The sequence below is a fragment of the Phragmites australis genome, chromosome 4, assembly GCF_958298935.1.
Source record: "Phragmites australis chromosome 4, lpPhrAust1.1, whole genome shotgun sequence".
In the NCBI taxonomy this organism is placed as follows: Eukaryota; Viridiplantae; Streptophyta; class Magnoliopsida; order Poales; family Poaceae; genus Phragmites; species Phragmites australis.
In genome coordinates this window covers 44,800,738-44,817,124 of record NC_084924.1, presented here as the reverse complement: position 1 = coordinate 44,817,124, position 16,387 = coordinate 44,800,738, and the positions used below count along the sequence as shown (strand labels likewise).

Here is a 16,387-nt window from a genome sequence, read left to right as displayed (position 1 = left end):
GACCAAAAACAGCACACACGTATTAGTTTGACAGGAGCAGCAGTACTTATCTTTTTTGTAACTATTTTTCTACCATAGATATAATATCAAACAAATACATTTTCAGAAACTACAGAACAAGGGCTACAACTTTTGTTGAGACGACATAATTTTCTCATGCCTCTAAGGTCTCCTAAAGGACATAGCAAAACAGCCCTAGAAACCTGTCGTCAATTTCAGACAGCAGCCACCCAAACCTGTTTATCTCCATAAATACGCAACAAAAAATTCTAAAATTTTGTGGAAATGTAGATCATAACACAAGCTTCAACTTTTGTATCATTTGGATCTACATAAAACATATCTAACAAGGCCTAATCAAGTTCTGAAGTTCAACAACGAAATCTGTCAACCATTAATTGCAGAAAAGTTCAGAACAGCGTAACTAGAGCTACAACCAATGAAAAATTGCATTGTTCACACCATTGGAAAGCTTAATGAATACTCTACAACTTTCTAGCATTCTGAACAATTGGCTCGGCAACTAAGATGTCCAAAAACAGAATAGATCTAACACTGACAGAAATTTGACAGAGGTACAACAGTCAGATTCAGACAGCGATATTTCCTAAACCACATGGCCAAAAATTCTGAAATTTCACTGGTAGCTATATTTCGACGTTAGCTACAACTTTCTAGTTGATCACTTCCACAGGAAAAATTATATAGGTCACCGAAACATCAAGAACACACACTGCTCAATCTGCCTACGCGCAGAACACTCAGTTCGACCCCAAACCACAAATTTCCCTAACCAAAACCTCTCAAACCAAGATCTACCGGCCATAATCATCAACTAAAATATAAAGAACAGCAGGGGAATTGTTACCTTAGGGCACCACAGCAAGAAAACCCTAAAATCCTCTAGCTCCAAACCTCCTCTTCCCCTCTTCTCCTTGCTTTCCTTGCTGCCCTTCCCTTCCCCTTCTTCTCCTATTCCTTTCTCTTCTCTCTACTGCACAAGAGCAACAGCAGGGGGGGTGGCGGCATAGAAGAGGGACGGCTAGGGTTTGGCGGGGTGGAGGGGGAAAAGAGGGGGGGGGGGGCGGGGGCGCATGGGCCTTTGGGGGAGGGGCTAGGCTAACCGGCCCAAGCCTAGGTTGGCTCAGCCCACTCTCATGGTTAAAGCTTCTCTATTTTAAAAGAAATACACTGCTACAATTTGCCTCACTTTCTTCTCTTTTCTTTCTGGGCGAGAGCGATTCAGTACCCAAAAAATCGAAAACGATGACTTCCAATTTCCTTCCAAAATTTTAGGGCATTACAATATGCTACGACCGAGAGCATATAGAAGTTTGATTATCCTCTCATGGTCAGAGTAAGGCAAAACACCAGTGGATCTAAGGTTGCTCATAATTCCATCAAAACATGCAAACATAGCATCCAGAGATTCATCAGACCCTTGTACAAACATGTGGTATTTTGGGTTGTATGTGCTTTGACGTCTGACCTTAATCTGATTAGTACCTTCATAGAAGACACTCAGAGTAGTCCAGCTCTCCCAGGCGGTATGGATGTGCTGGACCTTGTCAAACTCATTCCGACTCAGGACAGTGAACAAAATATTCCTGGCCTTATTGTTGGCCTCATACTGTTCGATTTGAACCTGAGTCGTGCGAGCAGCAGTGATCTTGTAGTTGGAATCAACTACTTCCCATATTGCACTTTCTTGGCTTAGAAAATAAGCCTACATACTCACCTGCCAGTACGAAATCTCGTCCATCAAATAACAGAATCTCCCCACTTCTCTCCATATCACCTATGGATCACAAAGCCGGTTAAGGTCAACTAGTGATCAAGCCAGCTCTGATACCAATTGTAGGACCAAGATATGCGACTAGAGGGGGGATGGGTGAATAGGTGTCTAACTAATTTCTTGTGAAATAGATGACCTACTCCTAGTTCACCCAACGCTCCTAAAAAACACACAAATGAGAGCATAAACTTTAGAGAGACAAAGCGAGAAAGAAAGTTTTAAGGCAACATGACTCCACAAATAGAATATGAATCATAGTCTCTATTCAAGACCATTCTATGTGTTTTTGAGCACAAAAGCTTGAAACTTGAACGAAGAACAAAGCAAAAAGATAAACACCGAAAGAAACAACTCTCCTGATATAGAGGCAAGAGGATTCAAGACCCTCTCAAATACATGAGTATATGAACGTTTATGCGTCTAGCAACAAGAAAAACAACTTCCCACGATTAAAAAATCGCAGCTCAAAGGCAAAAACGAAAATCAACAAGAAAATAAAAAAACTTCCACCGAAAGCAAAAGAACCAAAAGAAGAACATTAGAAGGAGATGAACACAAGCTCATATGAGAAAATAAACTTCATTAATACAAAGGTCCATCCTATTTTTGATAGATTACAAAATTGTTTCTCTCACAAAAACTCTAACATATTACAAAGACTAAGTCTATCCTCTCATCTCCTCCAAAACCTATCACTAGACTCTCAAATGGCTGGCTCAATGCTCTCCCACAGGTCGATCCCTCTATTTATAGCCCTTGGAAGCTTCCTTGGCCCTTAAGTTTCATTGTTCCCAAAATATCATTCATCAATAGTGCACTCCTGCCTACCACAGGGACATTTTAGTCCAGATTTTTCTCCTTCCATCGAACAGCCATTACCTCTTCACAACTTAGCTTCACCTCAATGCAAGCTTCGCGATGATGCCACGTGACCCTTCAGTCCTCTCGCGGTTTTGTGGCCAAACCGCAAAACCCTAGTATGCTTCTCAAAGCGTGAGTAGCTGTCACTTGCTTTGCCATAAGCAAGTGCTCTGATGTTGACATGTGTACTCTATTTTGCAATCTTGACCACCAACAAGTATCTCCCGCTCTTGATCCCACAGGCCACTTTGTCACTTGCATTGGCATCCCATTCGTTTTACTTTGTCGACATGCCATCTTTATCCTTCTCTATCCATACTTTGCTTGACCTCCACGTGTACGACTAGAATCACCCTTGACTTCGCCCGACCTCCTTGATTATCCGGCACCAAGCCTCCCATTTGGCCCCAATCATCTCGCCGTTGACCGCCAAGTTGCATCCATCACCTGCATACCATGAAACAAGCAAACATGTTTCTCCCACTCCAAACCATCTCCAGGTTAGCTCAAAATAAAAATCCTCAAATGAAATCACATCCTGTAGAAATCATGAACACCGGATGTTCATGTGTGTTCTGCCTCTGAACACTGGACCATCCAGTAAGTTCAACTCCTTTATGCTCTGAAGAATCTCACCTCTGCAAGAAAAGGTCTGGTGCATTGCTAGTCAAGGTCATCGGAACATCCAGTGCCTTCATCTCTACCAGAACACACTATTTCAATCCTTATACAAGAAATGATCCGATGATTAGTCCGGTGTTTAACCCTGCACACACCGGACCTTCCGGTGAGTACCACTGCACTAGACTTCATAATTTCATCCTCTCTGCTAGAAAAGCTTTGGTGTACTCTCTGGTACTCACACATCACCAGACTGTCCGGTCAGTACCACTAACCAAAACCCAGTTTGCATCATTCTCTGCTGGAAATAGTCCGGTGCACACAAGTAGCCAACATCGGACCATCCGGTGCCTATTTCAAATTTTGCCGCCAAACTAAAAAGCTTCGACATCAGCATCAACACCACACCGGATCATCCGGTGAAGCCATTTTCCCAGGCATTGGATAATCCGATAAGAACAAATCACCTGGACTCAGAGAAAATTGTTTCAATTCCATTCTCCTTCAACTCAAGCTAGTCATGAACAAGAAAGAGCATCAACAAACATATGCTAACCAAGTCCAACTCAACTCAAGCATTGTCAATGACTCATCACACATATCAACCAAGGCACTTATCCACTTGGTTTCTCAATACGCCATGCCGACGTTGGTGGTCATAGTGACATCTTGTCTGGCATGTTAACGGAGCCGTCAATGTAGCTAAGTAGTTGCTAGCTCTAAAGATACAACATCATCTGGGCTTTCCAGAGAGGGTAATTGTGCTGGCTGAGCTTGACATTGATCAAGTGGCCAAAGGACGGGGTTGGAAGTAGGTTGGCTGTTGCCGTCGCCATGACACTAGTGGATCCCGATGAGGATGAGGAGTTGGTGGACATTGTTTGGTAGAAGAAGAGGAGGCTCGGGTACAATGAAAGAAAGGAGATTCAGATAATTCAGAGTGCGCAACTCAATCGAGTGCAATACTGTTCTATTTATAGCTCAATGAGCATACATCATGATCCAAAAATTGAGGCAGTCATTAGCGATTACAATTGAGGCCATGACCGGCACTAGACACGGCCATTAACCAACTAACACCGATATATAGGAAACTAACTATGACCATTAGATGATGAACATTGTGATTATATTGTGCATGTTGAAGTGCTCAATAACAAACACCATGTCGTCAGTTCAGATCAGCAACAACTTCTTTAGCAGCTCCAACCTATGCTTGCTTATGATTCTTTGAGGTGGATCACCTAATCGTCAATCAGATTTGCTTTTAGAGATGTAGGAATAAAAAATTATTCTGGCCTCTGCATAAAGTTATGCACACATCCGTTCCTTATTACAGAGAAAAAAAAAACCAAAACTCGATACTCCGGGTAGAACAAAAAATAGTATTTCATGCCTCAACGTAGTTGAACAGTAATTAAGCACCAAGCCTATTACTAAACTGCCAACCATATCGGGCGTAGACATCCATCACTGTGGTCTCCAGCCATCGGCAAGCATCCCTTATACGAGGTCTTTCCTCCTCCTTATGTAGCAAGGACCATAAGCAGATCCAATATATACCTCTGAAAAGAACCTGCATAGAAGATTGAGTTGTCACTTATTAAAGACCCTATCGTTTTGGCTTAACCACACAGCCCAACATAACACACTTGCTCTAACCAAAATGTGGTATTTTAGTTTTTGACTCAAACCATTAAGTCAATTTCCAAAAAGATTGGAAACACTTGTAGGAGGGTTTATACCAAATGTAACGTAAACCACCTGCCAAATGAATTTAGCAAATTGACAATCAAAAAATAGATGTTGTATAATCTCTTATGTATTACAATAACAACATTTGGTACTACCTTCCCATCGCCGTCTTGCTAAATTATCTTTTGTTAGAATTTTTCTGTTAAAAAGAAACCACAAGAACACTTTGATCTTTAGCGGAAGTTTTAACTTCCAAATATGAGTATTGGGCAGAATGACATACTCGCTAATCAATGCTCTGTACATAGATCGGACCGTGAATCGTCCGTGTTGATATAAAGACCATTAAAACATATCATGATTGTCACTCAAATGAATAAAAGCAAGCTTATAGATCAAATCATTCCAGACTGCTAAATTAACCCCTACAAGCATTCTACGGAAAGAAATATTATGGCAAACAACAGAATTCCATCAGTGAAGCGACCGTGCCTGACAAGCATTGTAATATTTTGGCTGAACAAATTCGCTAGACTGGAGGTATCAGCTGCAGATTGCAGAATCATGGTGCCCTTGTCCAACAGACATTGCTATAAATACAGCACGGACCCACTCTCGGGAATGCAACTCTGTATGTCTTGCAGGCTATCTCGGTTGTTCATCTTTTGTAGCTGATACTTATTTATCTATTAATTTTCTTATTTAGATCATAATTTTTATATATAATTTAATATAAATCTTAACATAAATAAATAATTCGGATACTCTATTGGAATGGTCACCCGCCCATCGCAACGCACCTCACTTCCGCGCGTCACATGCCTCCGCTCTTCTAGAGTGATTTCTTCCCCACCCTTCCCAAACGGTCCACGTCCATCCTTCCATCGTCGCATCTCTCCTCGGTAGCCATCTCTTCAAGCAAAGGGAAGGTTCTGTTTTCTTGGTAGCCGCGAGGGGTGCCTTTCCTTTTGCTAGTCTCCTTCCTTCCTCTTCTCGCTTCTCTCCTCCTTGATTCTTGATTCCTACCTGAGGCTGAGGGTCCCAGTGGAGCTCAGTTCTGATCGCTTGATCGATCCGTCGATCGGTCGGACAGTAGTGGCAGTGGTGTATTTCCGGGATGGGGCTGCTGTTCGCGGAGTGGCTTAAGGGGGAGGGCGTGTTCAGGTGCCGGCGGTGCCTCGTGGACGCCACCTCCAAGGACGCCATCATCTCCAGGGACTTCTACGACCGCACCGGTCGCGCTTACCTCTTCGACCATGTGCACGTACGCCTCGTCTCGCCTCGCCTCGCCTCCCTCCCTCCGCCTCTTCTCTAGTTCTCTACCCCCTTGTTAGCTTTGCTAGTTCTCACCTCACTGGCTACATGGTTGGTGTTTGCCCCTGCGGAACTGGGCTGTGACTGGTAGGAATTGATAACACCAAGTAGTAAGGAGAGTGCGTTTTGCTCTCCAAAATTCGGTTAGGATTGGATGAGGTTGTCTGCCCAATGTGATCAAAACTTGGCAGTATTCGAGTGTACGGTCACTGCAATTGGGATGCAATCTTGATTCCGTTTGAGGTTGATCCTTGTTGGAACTGAAGCAACATCAGGCAACTATGTCCGGGGTCCATTGAATGCCGTGGCCATTTGGAAGATATGGTCCAATGCTGGCAATGGTGCTGCGCATAGCATGAATTTTGGCTTTCTTGCAGGAACCATAGCATGCCTATGGCATGTTTTTCCAAAGAAGAGGAGATATGGTTTCAACACGCTCTTTGGGATTTATAGGGCATGCAGTGCGTCGGCGAAGAGGAGGTTGATGGAGCTCCATCCGTCGACTAGCATGCGACCCAATCAGATGTTCTGCATGGTGGGTTTGACCAGAATAGGGTAGTGACCACGTCGCTTGACACTCGTGGGGTAGTCGGCCTGCCTGAAGGTAAGGGCACTTTTGACCACTTCAGACGTGGGCTTAGGTACGACGTGGTCACCCACACCTCCTAGACCACCGACTTGTATTCCCTGTTCGAGGAGTATGTTGTGACGCCACCGAAGATGTGGTAGACCATGTGATCGGCTTGCTGGTACCCTAGTATCGACTAGTCAGGGTCAGCCCCATCCTCATCATCCTCGTAAGGCCTAGATTTACGCCCTCCAAGCTCCTTGTCATGATGCCCCACACGACCTTACACTCAGTCAGGTCGTGGGCATCGATGCGGTGGATCGGACAGTAGCCACGACCCTTCTTTCCCTCCTTTTTCTCAAAGCACTGACGCGGTTAGCTGGTCTGCTCGATCACCATGATGTCAGACGGTCCTTCCTTGCATTTGTTTTTTCCTTTTCCCCTTTCGGTCGACCCCTTTGGAGGGGGGCAGGTTGGTCAGAGGTCAACCGCGACCAGGCATCAATCTAATGCTCTCAAGCCTTAGTGGCTTGTGCGCACTTTTTAGCAAGCTTGAAGAGCTCAGTAGTGCTTCGGATTACCTTAGTGGCCAGCTTCTTGACCATCTTTTGGTCTCTGACCCCTCTCTTGAAGGCGATGACCACAGATTCACTAGTAATCCTTGGATGGTGCTTCGATGCTCGGTGAAGCGCTAGATGAAGTCTCGTAATGATTCACCTTGTCGCTGCCTGACTTGGTACTGGTTGTTCTCAACCCCGGGTCTCGCATAGGTCCCCTGGAAGTTGGCGACAAATTGGTTGCACAGATCCTACCATGAGTGAACCGACTCACGAGGAAGGTTCATAAGCCAAGACCGGGCTGAACTGGTCGAGGCGGTCGGAAAGTAGTTGACCATGACTTTCCCATGCCCCCCCGTGGTTTGCACCATGGTGGTGTAGGTTTACAGGAACTCCTCGAAGTTGGTCGAGCCATCATATTTTTTGGCTAGGACCTGCCAGAACTTGTCCGACCAGCGCACCTCTCGCAGTCGGGCTGATATGGCGTTGCACTCCATCTCGTAACAGGGAGTCACCTGTTGATGGGCGATGACACATTAGTCAACACGAGAGCGTTAACATCAAGGATGAAAGGATTCCCATGGATGATGCGTACAACTCTAATCGCGAAGTGATTTATTGCCCATCGAGAACTAACTCTTCGTGGAGAGATGTGATGGTCACGCGGTCCAGGGGACAGGATGGAGGAATTTGATGTCTCATTGCATGGGGGAGGCGAGTGTTAGGGTTGTTTGCCCTTTTCCTGCTCTCGCTGGGTGTTGTCCTCTTGTGCTTGGGTAGCCACCTAGCTCTTAATAACGTCGCGGAGGTCGCATTGGCGCAGGAAGTCATGCTGGTCAGAGGGTTGACTTTCTCGACGCGGTGGGGGTCTCTGATTGCTCCTCATTGCCGAGGGGGATGAGATCTTTCCTGCTGTGGAGCCTACTGCGATTCTTCGTGATCGCGACCCTCACTAATCCTAGCGACAGACATGGTGTTTGCCACCACAGTTTGGTGTTGGGCGATCTCAACCAGGAGGGCGAGATCACGAAACCATGGTGTCACTGGTGAGCCCTTTGGTACTACTACTGGCGGGTGGCTAAGAAGCATTCGCACGATCTGCAGATTCTGTGTAGGCATCATGGCCTCATAGTCGAGCTGCCGGTCACAGAGTGGCGACATATCGTGAGGGAGGAGCCCCCGGCATTTGTGTGGCATGACGACCTTGGTGACGATGCCGCCAAAGACCACATCCTCTGCGAAACCTGCTCTGTGCGACGTTGTGGTGGTTGAGGCTGTGTCGAAGCGTTCTCGTGTCCGGCTCCAGTCTGGTTCCCCTCTAGGCGTGTGACTTGGGGATCATCAATGACACCCAGAACATGGGAGCCTCCATTGCCCCCCGTTGCATGAACTGTCATACAAACCTCTCGTTGAGCCTTGGAGCCTTCGGACTCCGGTTCAGTGTCCCATTGCTGGAGCCCACCGGGCTCATCTAGGTCATACCCCATGATGAATACCTCGTGGTGACCAGGATACTCGGAATGGGACTCAGCAGTTTTTGTAGATCTAGCCATGGGTAGCCCAATCTGATCTCTAACACCTACCAAAACGTGGAAACGCGCCCTAACTATCGAGGGTTAATTCCTAATAATAATTCTAGAGTGTACCAGTCGAAGGGCGTGTGAACAATGCTAAAGTTGTGCATTTGTTGGTGTGTATGTGTTAAACTCAAGAACACCGGGGTTATCTAGGTTCAGGCCTTCCGAAGGATAACAACCCTACGTCTTGTGTATTTTGTTATGAGTGCTTGTGAATCGGTTACCCTTTACAAACCGGCTTCTCCTCTCTTTATATACTAGAGAGAAGGACAACTTACAAGTGGGACTCTATTAGCAGACTCATGCCTAGCTAGATATTCAATTCTTGGATCATATCTTGGAGAATCGGGTGAGCCCAACTTGCCCTGAGAGTTTTGAGTGCCTATCCTAACCGTGGAACATCTCCACACCTGCCTTCCCTGGCTGCCCGGCCCATCCTATTGCCATGCACCGTAAGATCGCTTGCCAAGCCGTTCTATCCCTACGCCTCGCGAGTCTACCTCCAAACCATCCACTTGCTTGGTCATTATGCAGACCCTATCTCGTCAACCGTGCTGTGCTGCGCTGGCCTGTAAGGCCCCATCCGTGCTGGCCATGACTTTGTTTACGGGATGGGGTGCCTGGGGAAGGAAAACATTTGAGTAGATAGCAATAAATACGATTAGATGAGTTAGGTAAGGACCGGCCCTGCGACCAGCAAGGGCTGGTCGTGAGATCTCATAATATCGCAAGGAGGCTAGTCGTGCAAGTCTCACGCTGGTCGTGCGAGCTTGGACCTGGTCGTGTGATGGGCCAGAGTTCAGGAAATATCCCTAGTTAGTCGTCATACCTCTCGTGGGACCAATTAGCTAGGACGCCCCCTTACTCAATACTCTGACAATAGCAATTTTACCTATTGAAAGTGAAAGAGTAAACCTTGGTATGTATTTTGTCAAGCACACCTCTCCAGGGGCGGCTTCCTTGTATTATGTACTATATACAAATTACAATACATACTTTCTTTACTTCGATACCAATGAAGAAATTAAGATCACCAAGATCTTTGACAGCAAACTCTTTTTTAGATTGATCAATAGATCATGAATTGCCTCCTTGGAAGAACCAGGGATTATAATATCATCCACATATATAAGCATATACATAACCACTCCATCTTTGTTGTATATGAATAGCGAAGCATCAACACGTGATGAGACAAATCAAACTCTTGCAAATTTACACTTAATCGAGAATACCACATCCTTAGGGCTTGTTTCAATCCATATAGGGCCTTCTTAAGTTTGCAGACAAGTCCTCTATTGGATTTTTCCTCAAACCCAGGTGGTTATTTCATGAAGACATCCTCTTCTAGAATGCCATGTAAGAACACATTTTTTTACATATAACTGTATCATACTCCAACCCCTTGAAACTGCAATTGACAAGATCAGACGAATTGTAGAATGTTTCACCACTGGACTGAATCTCTCCTCATAATCAATCCCATATTGTTGCTTAAAACCTTTTGCTACTAATCTGGCTTTGCACCTGTCAATACTGTAATATGCTTTTCTCTTGACTTTAAAAACCCATTTACAGTCAATAAGATTTTGCCCATGTCATGACTAGACACCAAGTTTGATTCTTAAGCAATGCATTGTACTCAACCTCCATAGCTTCTCTCCACTTTGGATCCTTCAGAGCTTCCTCACGTGATGAAGGTCTAGTCATGGCACTATTAGCATAACACATAGTGCCATCTGCATAGATTTTGGGCTCACAAATATTGTTTTGTGCCCTTGTTCTTGGTCATGAGAGCGTTGGTGCAGTCATCGGCACTGCTGGAGGATCAGCAGCTACAGGAACACCCCTTGCCACACTCTATCCATTAGACGCAATTACCGTGGTCGAGCGATGTGGTCGAGTGTCGTGGTCGAGCACAACAGCTGCAGAACCATCATGGTCGACTACCGAGATCAGGCCGCTGTGGTCGAGCGCAGCAGCAATAGAAGCACCATCTGATGTGGTCAAGCGATGTGGTCAAGAGCTGTCATGGTCGAGCACCGTGGTCGGGATGCCGTGGTCTTATGTGTCCAACACCTGATCCTAATCAGAAACAACAACATGATCATTTGGTATAGGAACAAAATTAGTATGCTCATTAATCATATAATTGCCCCCATCATCCAAGTGTACACGCCTAGGAATTATGGGTGAAGACGAAGGAAGACAGAGTTCCTTTGAAAAAAATACGAGGTGAACTAGTATATGTGGAGAACGGGAAGACTCGCTCATCGAAGACCACATCACGCGAAATATAGACACGGCCAGCCTGAATATCAAGACACTGATAGCCCTTGTTCATTGGACTATAGCCTAGAAAGACGCGCTATTTAGAATGAAGCTGAAGTTTTCGTTCATTGTAGGGCTGAAGATTTGGCAAACAAGCACAACCAAACACCTTGAAAAAGAATAATCTGGTTTCATTTTATGCAGGCACTCAAAAGGAGTAGAACCATTAATGGCTTTACTAGGCAAATGATTTATAAGAAAACTGGCTGTTTCGAAAGCTTCATCCCAAAATTTTAGTGCATTGATGAATGAGCAAGTAAGGATAATCCTACTTCAACAATGTGACGATGCTTGCGTTCAGCTGCATCATTTTGTTGATGAGCATAGGGACAAGAGACATGATGAGAGGTGCTTACTTGTCTAAAAAAGGAGTTGAGTTTCTGAAACTCACCACCCAGTCAATTTGCATACACATGATTTTTTGACTAAACTGACGCTCAACATAAATTTGGAATTGGACAGACATCTTAAAGACATCAGCTTTGTTCTTTAGAAGATATAGCCACGTATATTTGCTATAATCATCAATGAAATTAACATAGTACTTATAACCACCAGTAGAAGGAATTGCAGGAGCCCATACATCAGAATGAACAAGTTCCAAAGGAGTAGTAGAAACTTTATTCGAAATAGTATAGGGTGACTGGTGGCTTTTGGTGTGTTGACATGCTTCACAGACCGATGTTTTATTATGAGTACTATGACATGGAATATTATTGGAACTAATAATCTGATGAACTATAAAAAAAGATGGGTGTCCTAAGCGACTATGCCACTACTGCGAGGAAACTCTTTTGGCTGACATGGACTCTTGACCACCACGAAGGAGATTGGCACCAAGTGGGTACAACCTATGTTCACATCTACCTTGAAGAAGGACTTTCTTCGTTGCTTCATCCTTAACCAGAAAATGAGTGGGGTGAAATTCAATGAAGACATTGTTATAGGTGGTAAGACGATGGACAGATAAGAGATTTTCTGGCACAGTCAGGAACATGAAGAATGCCTTTTAAACGTAAATTACGTGTATGAGTCAGAATCTGAGATTGACCAATGTGACTAATGATCATAAAAAATGCTCCGTTTACCGCTTGAATGTTGTCACAGTTGTGGTATTTCTTCTTCGTAGTCAGCTGATCCAAATCGGCAGTGATGTGATCAGTAGCACCGGAGTCCGTATACCAGTTCGTATCAACCCCATACGAGTGGGATGAGAGCCGGCAACACGGTTTGGATCATGACCTTGATAGGCATGATTGAACTGATGATAACATTGGACAACAGTATGTCCAGGCTTGTCACACAATTGGCACCTTGGACGATCATCGGATGCTTCATTGCGTCCCCTGGAGCCTCCTTGGCGATCGCGGTTGCCATCGCGACCACTGCCGTGGCCTCCGCTGCGACTGCGACCACGACGTTCCTCTTGGCCTCGCGATACCGAGTTGACTGACGTGCCATTGAGTTGCATGTGCCCATTCTGCTGCTCCAAGAACGTCTCAAAGGTGAGAAGGTGCACATAGAAGTCAGTGAGCGAGATTGGTTCCACTCGAGTTGTGATAGACGTCGAGAGTGGATTGTATTCTTGATCAAGACCAGAGAGGATGTAGGATACCGACTCAACTTCTTTGAGTGGATGCCGGACTGATGCCATCTGATCGACGAGACTCTTCATCTTGTTGAAGTATTCGCTCGCCGTAATGCCTTGTGCGTCGATGCAAGCTGCATGCGCACCTGAAGAACTCGAGCTCATGATTGATATGCAAAGGAGCTCTCAAGGGCCACCCACACCTCTGTCGATGTGGTCATGAAGAGAACATGCCCTAAGATCTCCGACGAGAGCGACAATAGAAGGAAGCTCAGGACAAGTTGATCCTGCTGGACCCAGAGATTGTGCTTCGGGTTTGGGACCGACAATGCCGCTCCTTCAGGAGTGGCCGGAGTGACCATCTCAGACGGCACCGATTTGGTTCCATCGACAAAACCGACGAGCTTTTGCCCTCGAAGGTAGGGCATGACTTGGGCCTTCCACAGCAGGTAGTTGTCCCTGCCAAGCTTGAAGTTGATCATGTGGCCGAACAATAGAGAGGACATTATGAGAACAACGGAGGTGGAAAGGCTACTGGAAGTGGTGCTTAGTGTATTGGATTGGGTGGTGGCGGAGGAAGACATGACTCGGTAGAAGAGGGGCTCTGATACCATGAAAAAGTAAACCCTGATATGTATTTTGTCAAGCACACTTCTCCAGAGGCGGCTTCTTTGTATTATATAGCATATACAAATTACAATACGTGATATGCATGGTAGGATCAGAGATCTAAAATACAAGGGAAAGAGATAGAGGAGAATCAGGAATACAATTTGTTTCCTAAATTGTTATGATTTCCAACAGAAAGTACACAACGGCTGAATTATTCTGTGACAGTTTGTTGAAAAGGAAACAAATATGAAGAAGATAAACATATCATTTTTACAAAAAAAAACATAACACGAAGTGAATATGAGTGTATAGGGGAAGAAAATTAATACTTAATTCAGTTTGTCAATTATTACTCACGTATAAACTTGTTCTTGGAACTTTTAGCTAACACTGAAGTGAACTCTGTTTCGCTCTGTGATCTTTGGATTGCACAATGGTTGGAATTCTATTCTTCTGGAGATGTGAACAACATTCTTGGTGCTCATATCAAGTTGTTTTCCCTATTCTTGATATGTGAACAACATTCACTCTCATTTGTCCAACAATGGTGACTGTTATTTTTGTCTCTTAAGCCCATCTTTGTGCCATTATTTTCTTTTTGAAAGTTATTTTTGAAAGGACAACAAGAGTATTGCCGATTTTTTAAAAGAAGAAGAGAATTGACCTAGTTTATAAGGGAAATCGGGTCCGAAAACCTCACAACTGCCTAGTTTAAAAGAAAATCGGGATGACAATACAGCCTCAACTCGAGACAAACACCTAGATCAAAAAGACAAAACCAGACAATAGACAAGTCCAACCCAACTTAACTCGCGTGCCAACCGACCAAACGACCGACTCCCTCACAACTTGACCAACAGAGCCCAACTCCCACGCTGCCTCAACACAACTCAGTCTGTGAAGCCTTGCTCGCACGTTGCACCTCTCGTGCTGGCAGCGCATCGCTTCAGAGGAGCACACATTGGAACAAAACACAGTCGAGAAGCGCCAATCCAGAATGAAGAGCCGCTGTAAACCAAGGACGTAGGGGTAAACCTACAAAAGAAGCCGACTGTCCAAACCGAAACTGACCAAGCTGCCACCAAGTCAACGACCACCGTGGCACGAGAACTGGACCTCCAGAGCTCTAAGGGAGGGGAGTGGGGAGACGCCCTGACAACGCCTCCAAGGAGGAGAACGACATCCAAGGGCGTCGTCGTCATCGATGCCGACTAAAAACTAGGCAAAGCTTTAGCTAGCAGCTCCCACTCCCCGCCCCTCGCGCACGGCTAGCCCCGCAAGGGCCAAAACCAAACCAACAACATTGCCACCATCTCGCAGTCACGTCCTCCCATGGCCATCCCAGTGTCACAAAGCTCCCCACGAGCCTAACTTGTAGAAGAGGGGGATGCCGGGCAAGGGGAGGAGCAATGCAAACACCAGGGGCCAGGATCGGCATGGTGCCGCCGCCATCGGACACCGACGCCACCACTGCATAGCCTCATCGACCCAGAACTAGCCCAGTGTTATGAAGCTCCCCACGGGCCCAACCTGCAGAAGAGAAGGAGGCTGGGCAAGGGGAGGAGCAACAAAAATGCCAAGAGCCAGGACCGGCACAACTACTAGCCGGAGGAGAGGAAGGAGGGGTGGCCACCGCCAAAGGCGCCATGTAGGCAAACCCTGCCAAAAGGCAATGCCACCAGCCGTGAGACAGAGGTACAACACCCCTAGCTACACACAGCAGCAAGGCCAACAACAGCAAAGCAGAGGTCACGGCCCGAAACATGCATGCAGAGACGCAGTGCACCACACCGACAACACGAGCCCCGACCCAGCCATGCCCTTCAAGTACTGCTCCGCGCCCACGACCCACAACTGTAGGAAGTTGCCTCGGCCGAGCAAGCTGGCATACGCAACACGATGGGACAGAGCCCAATAGAGGTAGCTGATCCGTAGCGGACAGTGGCGGCCACAGGAGTCGCAGAGCAGAGCACAGAATAGACACATCTACGCAGGAGCCGCTGTAGCATCGCCACCAGATGACCGGCGCACAGTGTAGAGCCAGTAGATCCAACACCCTCACGGAAGTCGACACACTGATCCCGGTAGCAAACCAATAGCAAACACGCCAACAAACGTCGGTGGCACATCCACGGCCAGGACTGGTAGACGCTGACCCGAATGCTGGTGACGCGCTGCTGGCCAACACCACGCAGAATCACCGAAGAGGCAGGAATCCTCGGTGAGGAAGCCGCTAGGACACAAATCCAGGTGACAAAAGACCTGATCCGACTAGGCCAGAGTGGATCCAATGAGGACACCACAGGCCAGGCCTGGCGGAGAAAAACCAGCAAATATGGGAGGAGGAGGGAGGAGGCGAGAGGAAAAAGGAGGGGAAGAGGGAGGGGGAGGGGGCCGCCGCCGCCGTAGCAGGTCCTCGGTGGCTGCGGCAACCGGGCATGGTGCGGAGAGGGGGGTGGCTAGGCGGTGGGGGTGCATCGCACCGAGTCGCCTTCTCCCTCCTCTTCCATGCCTAAGTACGCTCGGGGTAGGGAGACTTGAGCCCCCAGCTTGGTGCCTTTATATGTGCTGCTATGTCCAGAATACAATAGTTCTTTTGTCCCAACCACTGGAAATAGTGGATACATGAATTATTTACCTTGTCAAAGACTAACATGATTTGGTCCGGTTGTGGCTCCTAATGTTGAAAACACACTACGTCTCTTAGACATGATATGATACAATTCTATTTTTCATACGCTAGTAGTCAGGTTTTTAGTTGCCAATGGCTGGCATTTAGTCATGCACCTCATTCTGCATTAACCAGTAAGCAACTAAGCATCATATTCCACAGCATTTTATTCAGTTAAGGCATCCTAATTCCTCTGT

At 46.2% G+C, this 16,387-nt stretch overlaps 1 non-coding gene across 1 annotated transcript; it reads right to left on the bottom strand.

Annotated features, from left to right (window-relative positions):
• Positions 1–12,816: 12,816 nt before the first annotated feature.
• Positions 12,817–12,955, bottom strand: LOC133917240 (small nucleolar RNA Z247). Its single transcript, XR_009909643.1, has one exon. It is a non-coding gene; the product is annotated as a small nucleolar RNA Z247 (small nucleolar RNA).
• Between the last annotated feature and the right edge of the window lie 3,432 nt (positions 12,956–16,387).